This window comes from Triticum urartu, chromosome 7A (genome assembly GCF_056163025.1).
Source record: "Triticum urartu cultivar PI428250 chromosome 7A, HENAU_Tu73, whole genome shotgun sequence".
Classification (NCBI taxonomy): Eukaryota; Viridiplantae; Streptophyta; class Magnoliopsida; order Poales; family Poaceae; genus Triticum; species Triticum urartu.
Genome location: NC_141879.1, coordinates 70983423 through 70992138, shown reverse-complemented (window position 1 = coordinate 70992138; position 8716 = coordinate 70983423).

Below are 8716 nucleotides of genomic sequence, written 5' to 3'. Positions count from 1 at the left end.
TTCTGCTATGTGTCTATGCCTTTTGGGCTTAAGAGTGCCCATGCGACTTATCAACGGTGTGTGCAGAATTGTCTTCACAATAAGATTGGCCGTAATGTTCATCCTTATGTGGATGATATAGTGGTAAAGTCCAGGAAAGAGGAAACCTTGGTCACAGATCTGAAAGAGACCTTCGATAACCTCCGGGTCTACAAAATGATGCTTAACCCGGCTAAGTGTGTTTTTCGAGTCCCAGCCGGCAAGCTCTTGGGTTTTTTGGTGTCCAACCGAGGTATTGAAGCTAACCCGGAGAAGATTAAGGCAATCACATCTCTGGCCAAACCAACATGCATCAATGACGTTCAACGGTTGGCGGGTCGTGTGGATTCTTTAAGCCGGTGCATATGCCGGTTAGGGGAGAAGGCGATGCCTTTGTATCAGATGATGAAGAAAACAGATGATTTTGTTTGGAGTGATGCTGCGAAGTCTGCTTTTGAGGATCTGAAGAAATAGCTTGCTGAGCCACCGATTCTTGCTGCTCCAATTGAGAAAGAGCCGTTATTGTTATACGTACCCGCTAACTCACAGTGTGGCAATTGTGGTGGAGCACAAAGAGGTTGGCAAGGAACATCCGGTTCAACGGACGGTTTATTATGTCAGTGAGGTACTGGTCGAATCTAAACAAAGATATCCACATTGGCAAAAACTCGTGTATGGGGTGTTCATGGCAAGCCGGAAGCTCAAGCATTACTTTCAGTGTCACCCGATCACTGTGGTTAGCTCTGCGCCTTTGGGGGACATCATCCAAAATAGAGAGGCCACTGGACGAGTCGCCATTGAACTTGGATCTCATGGGTTGAAGTATGTGCCACGTACTACGATCAAGTCTCGGGCGATGGTTGACTTTATTAATGATTGGACAGAGATGCAGATGCCGGAGGAGAAACCATACCACACATATTGGACTATCCACTTTGATGGGGCCAGACAGTTGGAAGGCTCGGGGGCTGGAGTTGTTTTAACCTCCCCCTTAGGTGAAAATTTTGTTATGTGTTGCGGCTAATGTTTCCTTGCATTAACAACGCAGCAGAATATGAAGCCTTCCTCCATGGTCTTCGAGTGGCCAAAGAGATGAGCCTGAGCCGGGTCCGGTGTCTTGGCGACTCAGGTTTAGTGGCTCAACAGGTGTCAGGCAAGTGGGATTCCAAAGACCCTCTCATGGCGGCTTATCGCCGTGAAGTTGATGCTGTTGCAGGGCATTTTAAATGTTATCAGGTGGAGCACATTGACCGTAGGAAGAACGAAGCAACTGATGCTCTAAGCCGGTTGGGATCTCAGCAAAAGCCGGTGCCACCTAACACCTTTTTGGATGTTTTGCATAACCCATCTGTTAAGTTACCCACAGAAGAAGATCTAGCTGTTCCTGACTCGGGGCACAGTTGGTGGCGGCTCTTCATGTCATCCCAGATTGGACAGTGTCGTTCTTAGCTTATATGACCTGGGGCGAGCTGCCAGCGGATGAGACCCTGGCCCGACAGATAAACCAGCGGTCTAAGTCAATGACGATTTCTGATGGAGAACTATACCATCGCAGCGTCTCTGGAGCGTTTCAGCGGTGTGTTTCCCCTGAAGAAGGCCAAGAAATACTTCATGAGATCCATGAAGGCGATTGTGGCCATCACGTTGGGTCAAAGTCTCTTGTGGCCAAGGCTTTTCGTCATGGTTTTTACTGGTTGACGGCTCACGCTGATGCAGAGGATCTGGTCAGTAGATGTAACGGATGTCAAAATTTCGTACGACGAGCACATGTGCCGGCTCAAGATCTACGGATGATTCCGATCACTTGGCCGTTTGCGGTCTGGGGTCTTGACATGGTTGGACCTTTCAAAAGGTCTAAGGATAAAAAGACACATCTTTTAGTGGCAGTTGACAAATTCACAAAGTGGGTTGAGGCAGAGCCGGTGAGTAAGTGTGATGCGGCCACGGCGGTTCAGTTTATGAAAAAGGTGATTTTCCGTTTTGGTTTTCCACACAGCATTATCACTGACAACGGCACTAATCTATCCCAAGGGGCTAGGGAGGAGTTTTGTCAATGTGAGCATATTCGGCTTGATGTTTCTTCTGTAGCTCATCCTCAATCCAATGGTCAAGCTGAGAGAGCAAATCTAAAAATCTGAAAAGGTCTCAAACCCTGGCTTATGGTTCCCTTGCAGCGAACACCAGGTTGTTGGCTAGAGGAATTACCCTCGGTGTTGTGGAGTATCAACACCACACCTAACATGTCTACAGGTTACACACCTTTCTTCATGGTGTATGGAGAAGAAGCAGTGTTGCCTAGTGACATCCGTCATGACTCGCCCCGTGTGGCGGCTTATGTTGAAGCTAATAATGAACAAGCCAGATAGGATGCACTTGACTTGTTAGATGAGGAAAGAGACTTAGCAGCAGCTCGATCAGCAATTTATCAACAGGACCTGCGCCGTTATCACAGCCGCCGGGTTAAGTCCAGGACCTTTCAAGAAGGGGACCTGGTGCTCCGGCTCATCCAGGATCTGTCAGATGCACACAAGTTATCCCCACCTTGGGAAGGACCCTTTGTGGTCAGCAAGAACGTAAACAACGGGTCATATTACCTCATTGACGTTCGAGAGAACAAAGACTCATGTAAGTCGGAAGAGGAGACCCACCGGCCGTGGAACATTGCTCAACTTCGGCCATACTACACCTGAGCCACCGGCTCTCGTCATGTACATACGTTAAATGTTGTATATACTATGATAAGGAATAAAGCAGGACCGTCAGTTTCTTTTCTTTTAAAGATTACGCATCATTATTGTTTTTATTATTTTTAAATGACTATTACGGAGCTGATCATATTTGCATCAAGTCTAACCTTTTTGGTCTGGCTTATGATCATATTCGAATCTAGCTGCAACTATCATGGTCACTTGGGGGCTTCCTATTCAAACATAGGTCGTATTCGAACCAAAGAGAACATAGCTGTCGTAACCCTTTTGATCGGCTCAAAGCCAAACTCACTAGGGGGCTTCTTGATCGTATCCGAATCATAGCTTAACCCCTTTTGGGTCCGACTTGGATCGTATTCGAATCAGGGTCGTTAAAAACCTCTCAAGGTCATTTGGGGGCTTCCTGTTCAACCATAGGTCATATTCGAACCAAAGAGAACATAGCTATCGGTACCGTCTTGATCGGCCCAACGCCAAAGCCACTTGGGGCTATATGGTCGTATTCGAACCTTAGTTTAACCCATTTGGTCCAGTTTACTAATCGTATTTGAATCAGAAATCCCCAACCTTTAATTACAAAGAGTGTGTCCTGGATTAGGGGGTATCCGTACAGCCGGATTATATCCTTTGGCCGGACTGTTGGACTATGAAGATACAAGATTGAAGACTTCGTCCCGTGTCCGGATGAGACTCTCCTTGGCGTGGAAGGCAAGCTTGGCAATATGGATATGTAGATCTCCTTCCTTGTAACCGACTCTGTGTAACCCTAGCCCCCTCCGGTGTCTATATAAACCGGAGGGTTTAGTCCGTAGGACCAAGAACAACAATCATACCATAGGCTAGCTTCTAGTGTTTAGCCTCTTCGATCTCGTGGTAGATCAACTCTTGTAATACTCATATTATCAAGATCAATCAAGCAGGAGTAGGGTTTTACCTCCATCGAGAGGGCCCAAACCTGGGTAAAAACATCGTGTCCCCGTCTCCTGTTACCATCCGACCTAGACGCACAGTTCGGGACCCCCTACCTGAGATCTGCCGGTTTTGACACCGACATTGGTGCTTTCATTGAGAGTTCCTCTGTGTCGTCACAGTTAGGCTTGAGGGCTCCTTCAATCATCGATAGCGATGCAGTCCAGGGTGGGACTTTTCTCCCCGGACATATCTTTGTATTTGGCGGCTTCGCACTGCGGGCCAACTCGCTTGGCCATTTGGAGCATATCGAGAGTTACGCCCCCGGCCACCAAGTCAGTTTTGGAAGCTTAAACTACACGGCCGACATCCGCGGAGACTTGATCTTCGACGGATTCGAGCCCTTGCTGAGTACGCCGCATGGTCACGATGAGCATGATTTAGCTCTACCATCGGACAGTGTTCAGGAGACCGCACCGGCAACCGTTCCGACCCTCAATTCCGAGCCAATTGCACCATCCATGGACGGGTGGATAGACCCCGCCACGGAGGCCGCATTCTCAGCGGCGATCGAGCCGAGTATCGACCTTACCCTTCACGAGAGCCGTGATGCCAAACTGCCGGATTCTTCCTTGGCCACGGACTCCGAACCGCCTGCGCCCGTGCCTATCGAATCCAACTGGGCGCCGATCATGGAGTTCACCTCCGCGTATATCTTTCAGCACTCGCCCTTCGGCGACATACTGAACTCATTAAGGTCTCTCTCCTTGTCAGAAGAGCCCTGGCCGAACTATGTCTGGCAGGATTGGGATGCGGATGACGAAGAAATTCACCGCCCACCCACCACCCACTTAGTAGCCACTGTTGACGATTTGATCGACATGCTCGACTTCGACTCCGAAGACATCGACGGTATGGACGACGATGCAGGAGACGAACAAGAACCACTGGCCACAGGGCACTGGACAGCCACCTCATCATATGATATATATATATGGTGGACACGCCCAAAGAAGGAAATGGAGACTGGACAGCGGAGGATGACCCCTCCAAGAAGCAACCCAAGCGCCGACGTCAGCGGCGCCGCTCTAAGTCTCGCCAAGGCAAAAGCGGTGATACCGGCACAGGAGATAATAGCACTCCGGACAGTGCCGAAGATGACGAAAATCCCCTCCAGCAAGATTTAGAGCAGGAGGATGGAGAAGCCAGCCCTCCCGAGAGAGCGGAAGATGGAGAGGCGGAGGATGATAATTACATGCCTCCCTCTGAAGACGAGGCAAGCCTCGACGATGACGAATTTGTCATGCCTGAGGATCCCGTCGAGCAAGAGTGCTTCAAGCGTCGACTTATAGCCACGGCAAATAGCCTTCAGAAAAAGCAACAACAGCTTCAAGCTGATCAAGATTTGCCAGCTGACAGATGGACTGAAGTCCTTGCGGCCGAGGAATATGAACTCGAATGCCCCTCCAAGAGTTACCCAAAGCGCAGGTTGCTACCCCGACAGGAGGAGGAAGCATTAAAACCTACATCTCCAGCGTATGACGTGGCTAATCGGCAACCCCTCGTGGCCGCGACAGAGAGGCATTTTAGCCAAAAGCTCAGCCCGCACCCCGATGCCACTCAAATAAAAATCTCAGGGCATGGGGAAACACGCTAGACCTGCGAGACGTATTGGAAGACAAAGAAAAACACGCAAGATCGATCTACGGATCACGAGGCGCGCCACTATGCGAGACGATAACCGTCACGCTGGATACAGTGAAAGTAAATCCGGTCGGGCCGAACACAGTGGACAAGACGCATTTGAGCTGCGTCGCGATATAGCCTAGTACAGAGGTGCCGCACACCCCCTATGCTTCACAGATGAAGTAATGGATCACCAAATCCCAGAGGGTTTCAAACTCGTAAATATCAAATCATACGACGGTACAACAGATCCTGCGGTATGGATCGAGGACTTCCTCCTGCACATCCACATGGCCCGCGGTGACGATCTACACGCCATCAAATACCTCCCACTCAAACTCAAAGGACCAGCTCTGCATTGGCTCAACAGCCTGCCAGCAGAATCCATTGGCTGTTGGGAAGATCTGGAAGCCGCATTCCTCGACAACTTCCAGGGCACTTATGTGCGAGCACCAAATGCCGATGACTTGAGCCACATAATTCAGGAGCCAGAGGAATCGGCCAGGCAATTCTGGACACAGTTCCTGACAAACAAAAATCGAATCGTCGACTGTCCGGATGCAAAGGCCCTAGCAGCTTTTAAGCACAACATCCGCGACAAGTGGCTCGCCCGGCACCTTGGACAGGAAAAGCCGAAATCTATGGCAGCCCTCACGACACTCATGACCCGCTTTTGCGCGGGAGAGGATAGCTAGCTGGCTAGATGCAATAACATATCAAAGAACCATGGTACTTCGGATACCAAGGATAGCAATGGCAAGTCACTTCGCAACAAAAACAAGCGCCGCATCAACAGCGACAATACCGAGGATACGGCAGTCAATGCCGTATTCAAAGGCTCTAAACCCGGTCAGCGGAAAAAGCCATTCAAAAGAAGCACTCCGGGCCCGTCCAGTTTGGACCGTATACTCGATCGCTCGTGTCAAATACACGGCACCCATCACAGGCCAGCCAACCACACCAATAGGAAATGTTGGGTGTTCAAGCAGGCCAGCAAGTTAAATGCCGAAAATAAAGATAAGGGGTTACATAGCGACGACGAGAAGGAGCCCCGGCCGCCAAACACCGGAGGACAGAAGAGGTTCCCCCCACAAGTGCGGATGATGAACATGATATACACAACCCACATCCCCAAGAGGGAGCGGAAACGTGCGCTAAAGGACATATATGCGTTGGAGCCAGTCGCCCCAAAGTTCAACCCATGGTCCTCCTGTCCGATCACCTTCGACCGCAGGGACCACCCCACTAGTATCCGTCATGGCGGGTTCGCCACACTGGTCCCAGACCCAATCATCGACGGATTTCACCTCACTCGAGTCCTTATGGACGGTGGCAACAGCCTGAACATGCTTTATCAGGACACGGTGCGCAAAATGAGTATAGACCCCTCAAGGATCAAACCCACAACAATGACATTTAAAGGCGTCATACCAGGTGTAGAGGCCCATTGCACAGGCTCAGTCACACTGGAAGTTGGCTTCGGATCCCTGGATAACTTTCAAAGCGAGGAGTTAATCTTTGATTTAGTCCCGTTCCGTAGTGGCTATCATGCACTGCTCGGGCGAACCGCATTTGCGAGATTCAATGCGGTACCTCATTATGCATACCTCAAGCTCAAGATGCCAGGACCTCGGGGGGTCATCACAGTCAATGGAAACACAAAGCGCTCTCTCTGCACGGAGGAGCACACTGCGGCCCTCGCAGCAGAAGGACAAAGCAGCCTCTTCAGGCAATCCACCAGTTCGGTGATTAAACACCCGGACACCGTCAAGCGCGCCCGGAGTAATCTGCAACAATACCGCCTAGCACGTTCGGAGCTCGCATAGCAATGCGACGCCCACCCTAGTCCCAGCCAAACGGCGAAATCCATGCCACACGTACATAACTACGCATTGAAAATACCATGGGCATAGGTGGGGGGCACGACTACGGCACACCCCAAAACGCGGCTCAGCCGCACTAGGGGCTTCCCACTTTGTTATTTTTTTTGTCTTTTAGGAATTTACTCTCTGGAAACCCATCCAGCAGTACAATTTCCGGACACATGATACAACAACCAAGGAGGCAGAAAGCTACGTCGCACCCTGGAACTCCCAGGTGGTCTCTGATAACGAGTGAAATACCTGCTTTAAATACCATTCCTCAGCTTGCCCTTGGAGGGGACATGTCAAATAGTCTTACTTTTTGCTTATCGCACTACTTGTATCATTCTGCTTCGACGCACCTTTTTGAATAATCAATGCATAGCACTAGACTATTACCGCATTCTCTATTCTTTTTTTATATATGTTCATTCATGACATTCAGCACCCGTACACTCTGGTACGGCCAATACGCCAGGGGATTAAGCGTACCCCATAATACGGCGTGAGAAGTCCGAACACTTTCGACAGTGCGGCACCCCGAACTTATAGCATTATATGCATCAGCTCCGAATCATGTCTTGGGTCAATAGTTGGGTTTGCCCGGCTCCCATGTTTTGGTACCTTACGTTCCGCTATATCGGCTAAGGTAGCACTGGGAGAACTACCGCGATTGTGCCCCGGTTCATCCGGGCAAGCATCTCAGTAGAGAAAACTAAAACTAACTGTCATGATAAGGCGAGAGCTGGCCGCTGTTCGAGAGGTCTCGAGTCCCTAAAGACTTATGCGGCTTAGGGCGAGGAGTCGGCTTTTTCCGGCTTAGGCGTGTATAGCGCCCCGAATTCGGCCTTCCGAATACTAGGGGCTTCGCAAAAATTTAAAATTGTAGACTTCTATGGCTAAGTGTGAGTGATAAAGCATTATAGTCTGATTGCCTTGTTCGTTGTGCTGAGCACCTCCCTCGAAGGACCCAACAATGGGAAAAAGAGTGCTCACCCCAGCACTCGTGGCATGGGGGCAGAAGCCGACGACTGGCCATCTCTCAAATTTGATAAACAGCCGCACAGAAGGTAATATTTTAAATTCAAACAAGCGTTGCATAGCGCACATGAACAAGTTTTCATTATACAGGATCACACGAGCAAGTTGATTCAAAAATTACATCCTTCGCACACTCGTCCGCCACAAGACGGGCACCCTTCAGGACACACTCATAATACATTTTAGGGTGGCGATGTTCCTTGCCCTGCGGCGGCCCCTCCTTCACCAACTTCTCGGCATCCATATTGGCCCAGTGCACCATCGCACGGGCAAAAGCCCGGCGTGCACCTTCGATGCAGACAGACCGCTTTATGACTTCCAGTCGTGGGCAGGCATCCACAAGCCGCCTCACCAGGCCAAAGTAGCTGTTGGGAAGGGAGTCGTCAGGCCACATCCGGAATATAAGGCCCCTCATGGCATGTTCGGCCGCCTTGTGCAGCTCGACCAGTTGCTTCAGCTGGTCGCTCACAGGCATCGGGTGTTCGGTCCCAG